The 8,216-nt window shown below is 52.5% G+C and overlaps 1 long non-coding RNA gene across 1 annotated transcript; it reads right to left on the bottom strand.

Annotated features, from left to right (window-relative positions):
• Positions 1-6,663: 6,663 nt before the first annotated feature.
• Positions 6,664-7,933, bottom strand: LOC125757478 (uncharacterized). The gene is made up of 3 exons (XR_007415252.1): positions 7,782-7,933; positions 7,181-7,674; positions 6,664-7,032 (listed from the first exon to the last, which is right to left on the bottom strand). It is a non-coding gene; the product is annotated as an uncharacterized LOC125757478 (long non-coding RNA).
• Positions 7,934-8,216: the final 283 nt, after the last annotated feature.

The following is an 8,216-nucleotide window of genomic DNA, read 5'->3' as shown; positions in this document are numbered from 1 at the left end:
TAGTCAAGAGCGCCGTGACGTCGAAGCACCTTGTATGGCCCGAAGTATCGCCGAAGAAGTTTTTCACTGAGCCCACGTCGGCGTATCGGTGTCCAGACCCACACACGGTCACCGGGTTGGTACTCCATGTGGCGTCGTCGAAGATTATAGTGACGGCTGTCGACCCTCTTCTGGTTCTTGATGCGCAGGCGGGCGAGCTGTCGAGCTTCTTCGGCGCGTTGCAAATAGGCGGCAACGTCGAGATCGTCTTCGTCGGTGGCGGTTGGTAGCATTGCGTCGAGCGTCGTTGCCGGGCTCCTTCCGTAGACCAGCTTGTACGGCGTCATTTGCGTCGTTTCTTGCATGGCCGTGTTGTATGCGAAGGTCACATACGGAAGGATGGCATCCCACGCCTTGTGTTCGACGTCGACATACATGGCCAGCATGTCGGCGATGGTCTTGTTTAGCCGCTCGGTGAGGCCATTGGTCTGTGGGTGGTACGCTGTGGTCCGGCGGTGGCTTGTTTGGCTGTATCTCAGTATTGCCTGAGTTAGGTCAGCAGTAAACGCCGTACCTCTGTCGGTGATGAGGACCTCTGGGGCGCCATGACGCAGGAGGATTTTTCAACGAAGAACTTCGCTACCTCGGCGGCACTGCCTCTGGGTGGGGCCCTTGTCTCGGCGTAGCGTGTGAGGTAGTCGGTAGCTACGACGATCCATTTGTTTCCGGCAGCGCCTCCTCTATTTTTCTGTGCCTGGGCGAAGGAGCGGAGCGCAATGGGAACCGACCGTCGGCGTTAGTGCGGCGTTTAGCCGCCGGGCGCCGCCACCGTAGTAGACAAGCTGTCGCGTCGTCGCTCGCGGAACCGAATGCCGTGGCTGCATTCGAAGCTGCTGTATGGTTCAGTTTTCGGCTGTATTCGCGTTGTTTAAAGTATAATGAAAACTTGTAAACTGGAATCATGAAGCACTTGTCGTTCTGGGCAATCAGCCAATTTCGAAGGCACGTGTCTTTCGCGGCTATTTGATCGAGACGCACGCGGATCGTCTGCTAGCCCGATACCAGAGAGCGCATGCCAGTGATGCACGGAAAATTGTTTTGTCACCGTTACGTTCGCTTGACTGAGAGTCGGTTTCTGAGGCTGTCTGAAAATAGATTTTCGAAAGCAGCATTTGTCAAGAGCTAATAGTGAAAGGTTGGACGCTTAAAATTCCCCGATGCGTGCTACCGTCTACTGGTGTAGCACACTATACGCAATCCTGGAGTTCATGCGCTAAATAGCATGAAATGTCACTAAACTGCTTCCAGGGATATACGTGATCGCCCGTTCCCTTCGTAAAGCTTTTGAGAATTACATTTGTTGCCACCGGGAGAAAGCAACAAATGATGCCAGAAAAAGAGGAGCTATGCCAAGTGATTCTACCATTTCAGAGCTTAAGCCAGTTGAATCGTGGTGGTACGAAAAACAAACAAAAACAGCTACATACAGCTACAGACCAATTATCCCGCCTAGTTACTGCAAGCCACCTCTACCGAACACCAGCGGCAGCTGGAATTTCATGGAACGACGGCTGAACAGTGTATTAAGGCCCAAGGTTTAGATTCCTCATCAAACGCGAAAATTGACCGTCGCCGGCGTCAACACGAGTGATGCAAAAAATAATTACGTGATGACGTCATCATATTACGTCATAGATCATAATATTTTGACATCATCGTGACGTCACCTCACGTGACGTCGTCATATTACATCTTCGCTTCGTCAAAATGGGCCAATCACGGAAGCAGTGCACGACTCCGCGGATGTGCAGAAAGCTTGCACTGTCTCCGATCCTTGCGGCTGTAAGAAAACCACGTTAGGCGCAGAAATATCTCGGAGGGAGGCAGGGAATGTTCAATACATTGACTGGAAGAAAAAGAAGGAGATGGCTTTCGCCCTTCAGTCGTCTTAGATGAATGTATAAGGTACTCTGTGAGATTTTTTTTCTTTATCAATAAAGGGAAATAAAAAAGACATCGTGATTTCTTTCAGTTCCATTTGCAGAGTGGAGCACAACAGTATGACATACTAAGGCATTGGGAAGGTTGCAATAGCCTTAAATAGAAAATAAAACGCGATTACTATCAAACTCGAGTGCAAGTTTCGAACCGGCAGCACGGACTAACCGACTGCCTGCGGAATACGCACAGCGGGGATGGAAAGACACGCGAACATGCGGCATCTGCATTCTTTGCTGTTTCGCATTTATTTTCAAGTGGTTATAGCCTGGATGATTGATGAAAAGACGACGTCATCCATGACACAAAAAAAAGCCCATCTAACATCTTTTTATTGCCACCACGATTAGAGCTTGATTAAAACAGCGTGCCGCTATGTTCGCGTTTCTTTCCATTCCCCTGTACCTGTGAAAGCTTGCAAGAAGCACAAATGCAATTAAACTCGGATGCAAACACGAAATCGTGAGCTTCGTGATTCGCGCGGCCGTTCAGCGCCAGCTTCCCGTAGTCTACTTGCACAGCGCCACCACGCGGCAGCGGCGAGCGGACGCGGAGCGCGCGCGCGACGGCCCGAGGAGAGCGTTCGCCCAGGCACTGAAAAATAGAGGAGGCGCTGGTTTCCGGTATTGGACGTCGGGAACGGCCCCAGTAAGTCCGTCCCAATTTGCTGGAACGGCCGTCGAGGTGGCTCGATAGGCTGCAGAGGTCCAGCTGTCCTAGTCGGCGGTGTCTTGCGTCGCTGACAGTCCCGGCAGGTCTTGACGTAGCGAGTTACGTCGGCGACAAGGCGCGGCCAGTAGTACTTTTCCTGTATTCTTGCGAGCGTGCGAGAAACACCCAGGTGTCCAGACGTCGGGTCGTCATGCAGAGCCTGGAGGACCTCTGGTCGCAATGTCGAGGGCACTACGAGAAGGGATTCGGCTCGAAGCTGCGAGAAGTTCTTCTTAAGGAGAACACCGTTGCGCAAGAAAAACGACGTCAGTCCTCGCGTGAATACCTTGGGAACAACGGTGGTCCTGCCCTCAAGGTATTCCACAAGGCCCCTGAGTTCTGGGTCCGCTCGCTATCGTTCGGCGAACTCTTCGGCACTTATGGTTCCCAAGAAGCAGTCATCCTCCATGTCGTCCTGCGGCGGTGGGTCGACGGGGGCGCGGGACAGGCAGTCAGCGTCGGAGTGTTTCCTTCCGGACTTGTAAACGACGGTTATGTCAAATTCTTGAAGTCGTAGGCTTCACCGTGCGAGGCGACCTGAAGGGTCCTTCAAGTTAGCTAGCCAACGCAAGGCGTGGTGGTCGCTCACGACTTTGAAGGGCCGGCCGTAGAGGTAGGGGCGAAACTTCGATGTAGCCCAGATGATGGCCAGGCACTCCTTTTCTGTTGTGGAGTAGTTGATTTCTGCCTTTGATAGCGACCGGCTAGCATAACTGATAACCCTTTCGAATCCGTCGGTGTTTTGCACAAGGACGGCGCCGAGTCCTACGCTGCTTGCGTCGGCGTGGATTTCCGTATCGGCGTATTCGTCGAAATGCGCAAGTATCGGAGGCGTCTGCAGGCGTCGTTTCAATTCTTGAAATGCTTGAACTTGCAACGTTTCCCACCTGAATTCGACGTCGGCCTTCGTGAGTTGCGTCAGTGGCTCGGCGATCCGTGAAAATTCCTTGACGAAACGTCTGTAATAGGCGCACAAGCCGAGAAAACGGCGTACGGCTTTCTTGTCGGTGGGCGTCGGGAAGTCAGCGATGGCAGCTGTTTTCCGCGGGTCCGGGCGAACACCATCCTTGCTGATCACGTGACCCAAGAACAAGAGCTCCTCGTACGCGAAGCGGCACTTTTCAGGCTTCAAGGTGAGGAGGTCTTGATTGCTTGAAGTACAACTTCAAGGCGCCGAAGGTGTTCGTCGAAGTTTGAGGAAAACACAACTACGTCGTCCAAGTACACGAGGCACGTCTGCCACTTCAAGCCGGCCAGTACTGTATCAATAACCCGTTGAAAAGTCGCAGGTGCCGAGCAAAGGCCGTCTGGTGTTATAAAAGCAGTCTTTTCTCGGTCTCTCTCGTCGACTTCTATTTGCCAGTAACCGGTCTTGAGGTCCATCGACGAAAAGTACTTTGCGTTGTGTAATCGATCCAGGGTGTCATCTATCCGGGGAAGGGGATACACGTCCTTCTTCGTGACTTTGTTCAGGCGACGATAATCGACGCAAAAACGTAGAGACCCATCCTTCTTCTTCACTAGCACCACCGGGGATGCCCACGGACTCTTCGACGGCTGGATGATGTCGTCGCGTAGCATTTCGTCGACCTGTTTCTTCACGGCCTCGCGTTCTCGCGTCGAAACTCTGTACGGGCTCTGAAGGAGTGGTCTGGCGCTTTCCTCTGTTATGATGCAATGTTTTGCCATGGGAGTCTGCCGAATTCTTGACGACGACGAAAAGCAGTCCTTGTATTGCAAGAGCAGGGTTTTGAGCTGTTCTTGTTTGTGCTTTTGAAGGCTGGGATTGATGTCGAAAGCTGGTTGCGGCGCTTTATTCGTCGGAGTAGGCTCGGGAGAATCGGTGAGGCCGAAAGCATTGCTGGCTTCTACGATTTCTTCGATGTAGGCGACCGTCGTGCCTTGCTCACGTGCTTGTACTCGTTGCTGAAATTCGTGAGCATAAATGTTGCTTTCCCTGCCCGCAGCTCTGCTACTCCTCTTGCGACGCAAATCTTGCTGTTAATCAAGTGGTGCTGGTCGCCTTCAACAACGCCTTCAAGGTCTGCTGATTTCTGAGTGCCGACGGAAATGATGACGCTGGAGCGAGGGGGAATGGTGACCTGGTCTTCCAGCACATTCAAGGCGTGCTTTCTTGGCGGAGTGTGCGGCGGTAGTGCCTTTTCCGTGGACAGTGTTATTGACTTAGACCTCAGGTCGATGATTGCACCATGAAGGCCTAAGAAGTCCATACCAAGGATGACATCTCTCGAGCAACGCGGCAGGATTACGAAGTTCGCGGGATAAATCCGGTTGTTAATGGTGAGTCTCGCTGTGCAGATTCCCTCCGGCGTTACGAGGTGACCTCCAGCTGTCCAGATTTTGGGGCCTTCCCAGGCTGTCCTAACCACTGACCTCTATTAAAAAGGCTGGACGGCGCATCCCCGCTCTGCGAGGCGGGCGCTTGTGAAGCCACCGGAAGGTGCCCTGTTTGTCCCGGAAGCCGGCGTCTTCTGTGCGTCTCAGTCACGCAATTCAAATATTCTCGGGTAGCAGCTGTTGTTATGATCGTTTTTATTTTTTATTTTTTCAAACTCTGCGATTACGCCTCACTTTAGACGCCGACGAACGCTACACGAAAGATGACAGACGCCGTGCCGACACCGTCTGAATACGGCGGAGTGCTGCAACGTACAAAATGCGTAAAAAGTAATGCAACTTTGAGGTACTTACGCGTGAAATGTCTTCCCTGACGACTTTTCCGGTCGATTCGTACAGTTTACTGCGCTACAGGCAAGTATTTTTTTAAAAAAAGAAGAGAAAAGCTCTCTTCCGGGACAAAAACGGCGGCTTCCGGTGGCTTCACGCCCGCGTGCTCGATGCGCCATCCAGCTCCTCCTAGTGGAGATCAGTGGTCCTAACTTTCTTCAGCTTCGTGGCGAACGGTCCACTGATGACAGAATAGTCGGCTCCGGTGTCGACGAGGGCTGTGACGCTGTGGCCGTCGATAAGAACGTCGAGGTCGCTAGTTCGTCGTCTTGCGTTGCAGTTAGGTCGTGGCGGACGTCGGGTCACGGCTACGTCGGTTTGTTCCGCTGCTTCCACGTTGCGTCGTCAGGTCTACTTCGGTCCGCGAGGTTTCGTCGTCAGGGGTTCGCGTCGTGTCCTGAAGCCTTCGTCGTAGCGGCGGCGTCGGCGGCGGAGGGTCTTCGGTATTTCGTCGTACAGCAACCGCACTTCCATCGGTTGCTGCCCTGAGTTTTCCGGATGCGGGCTAGGTGACCGGCCCCGGGTTGGGCCAGTGTGTGGTCGGCGTTGGGGAGAGGCGTAGCGGCCTGGCGACGGCGATCGGGAAGGTCCTCGGGGGGTCCACTGCGCTCCTGCCAGATAGTCGGCGATGTCACGTGGTCGTTCACCCTGCTGTGGACGCGGCGCGTCGACGGCGAACCCACGCAGTCCCATCTGTCGATAATGGCAGCGGCGGTAGGTGTGGCCGGCTTCTCCGCAGTGGTAGCAGAGTGGACGATGATCGGGGGCGCGCCAAACGTCGGTCTTCCTCGGCGTGTATCGCTGGCTGGCTGGCGGGCGGTATGACGTCGGTGGTGGCGGCGGTGGTGCCTGGCGGCGGAACTCCTGGTGCGGCGCGGCGTCTTGACGTGGGCGAGGAGGGAGGGGGGGGTGCGTTGCGTCGGGCTGCAGCAGCATAGCTCATTGCTTGCAGCTGCGGCGGTGCCGGCTGAGGAACACCCAGTGACTGTTAGATTTCCTCGCGTACAACGTCCGCAATTGACGTCACTTCGGGCTGTGCAAAAGGTGCGAGCTTTCGCAGCTCCTCTCGCACGATGGCTCGGATCGTTTCGCGCAAGTCGTCGGAGCCGAGGGCATGAACTGCTGCGCTGTCTTGGAATGCGCGGCGATTGTACTGCCGGGTTCGCATTTCCAGCGTCTTCTCGATGGTTGTGGCTTCGGAAACAAATTCCTGGACTGTATTGGGTGGGTTCCGCATGAGCCCAGCGAAGAGCTCCTGCTTAACTCCTCGCATGAGAAGGCGAACCTTTTTCTCTCTTAGATCTTTATTTTTCTCTCTTTAGATCTTTATTTTGCAATTGTATAGATGCACTAATTTTCCATGCAACATTGTTCGCACGGAGCCTTTGCATCAGCCCTTGTGCAACGCAACCGTACAGTCCATGTGATGACGGCATGATAACGCTGACATATATAAATATAAAGACGGACGGCATTCCTGTTGGATCGGCTCCCTTCTTTCGGCCAGTTCTCGTGCTCTTGGCCCTGAACACGTGCGCAGATGCGACGTTTTACCGTCGAGATGTGACACTTGCATTGTTCTTCTGTCGGGAAAAACTGAAAGAAACAAAAATGAATAATACTGTGAGAAAGGTAGACTATCTACTTGACCAGTTGCACAGACATGTCGCGTCTAGAAACTCTATTCACACAACTAAACAAAATAATTTTGTCGCTGCACAAGTAAGAGAAACACTGCACTTACAATAAATGCGAGTGTGCTGAAATTCTGAGAAGTGCTTCAAGCTCCACAGCACACAAACCAGATAATATGTGGAGACAGGATGGATCGAGGTTTTCGTTGTTGTCTATGTCACTGGAAAACAAATGGTACAATAAATAGATTAATGAGAACACAATCTTACCTTCAAAGCGGCCGCGGGCCAGTCACATATGTTGTGCAGTCGGCATTTACAGCACACCTGCGACCAAATTCAATGTGAAAAGCGATTGCGTGAGACTTTCGTAACCAACCATGCATTGAGTTCTTTTCAGTTGGCGAGAGCAGAGCAGCACGCTATTCACACTACAGTCCTTGTTGCAGGGTTCCCTAGAGAAAACGGCAAAAATATGTCACGGTCTTACAATAAGATGCCACAAATAAAAAACAAGAAAATCTGACATATTTGCCCGTCAACGAAGTCTTGGGTCCACGGACAAATATAACCGCCGTTCGCCTGAACATTTCTGATCTGCCAGCTAAAAGAGGCGACCAGATTGACGCATCAATTGTGCAAATAAAATTTGATTTTGTCGCTAGACAAAACTCACCATGCGATACAGCGAGGAAATAAAATGCCACTTACGAGTTCGCTTCAAATCCTCGGCAACGGGAGAAGGCCGCCTCCAGGATCAAGGCAAACGAAATGCCTCTGAGTGCTTGCCCGTCTCTGTGCAGTGTTTCAGCACGTCCTCGCTCGAAAGAGCTACAATTTGGCGGGAACTGACGCATGGAGCTTGCTCCCCTCCCCAGCGCTGTGACAAAGCAAAAAAGAAAACGCGAGAGGTGCGGGGTACGGCGCCCCGCTATAGGCCTCCAACGATGATGATGATGATGATGATGAATTGTGGTCCTGCCCTTTGTAACGGGTAGGCAGCTCTCAAGTGCCTTAACCAGAAAAAAAGGAAAAAGAAAAAAAAAAAGACGTCGAGAGAAGAGAGAGATAGGAGAGAGAAAAAAAAAACTGTGATACACACACACACACAAGAAGAATTATCACGTTTGCCACATCCAGCTAGTG

Source organism: Rhipicephalus sanguineus, chromosome 2 (genome assembly GCF_013339695.2).
Source record: "Rhipicephalus sanguineus isolate Rsan-2018 chromosome 2, BIME_Rsan_1.4, whole genome shotgun sequence".
NCBI lineage: Eukaryota > Metazoa > Arthropoda > Arachnida > Ixodida > Ixodidae > Rhipicephalus > Rhipicephalus sanguineus.
Note: the sequence above shows the minus strand (reverse complement) of the source record. Positions and strands in the feature narration are given on the sequence as shown.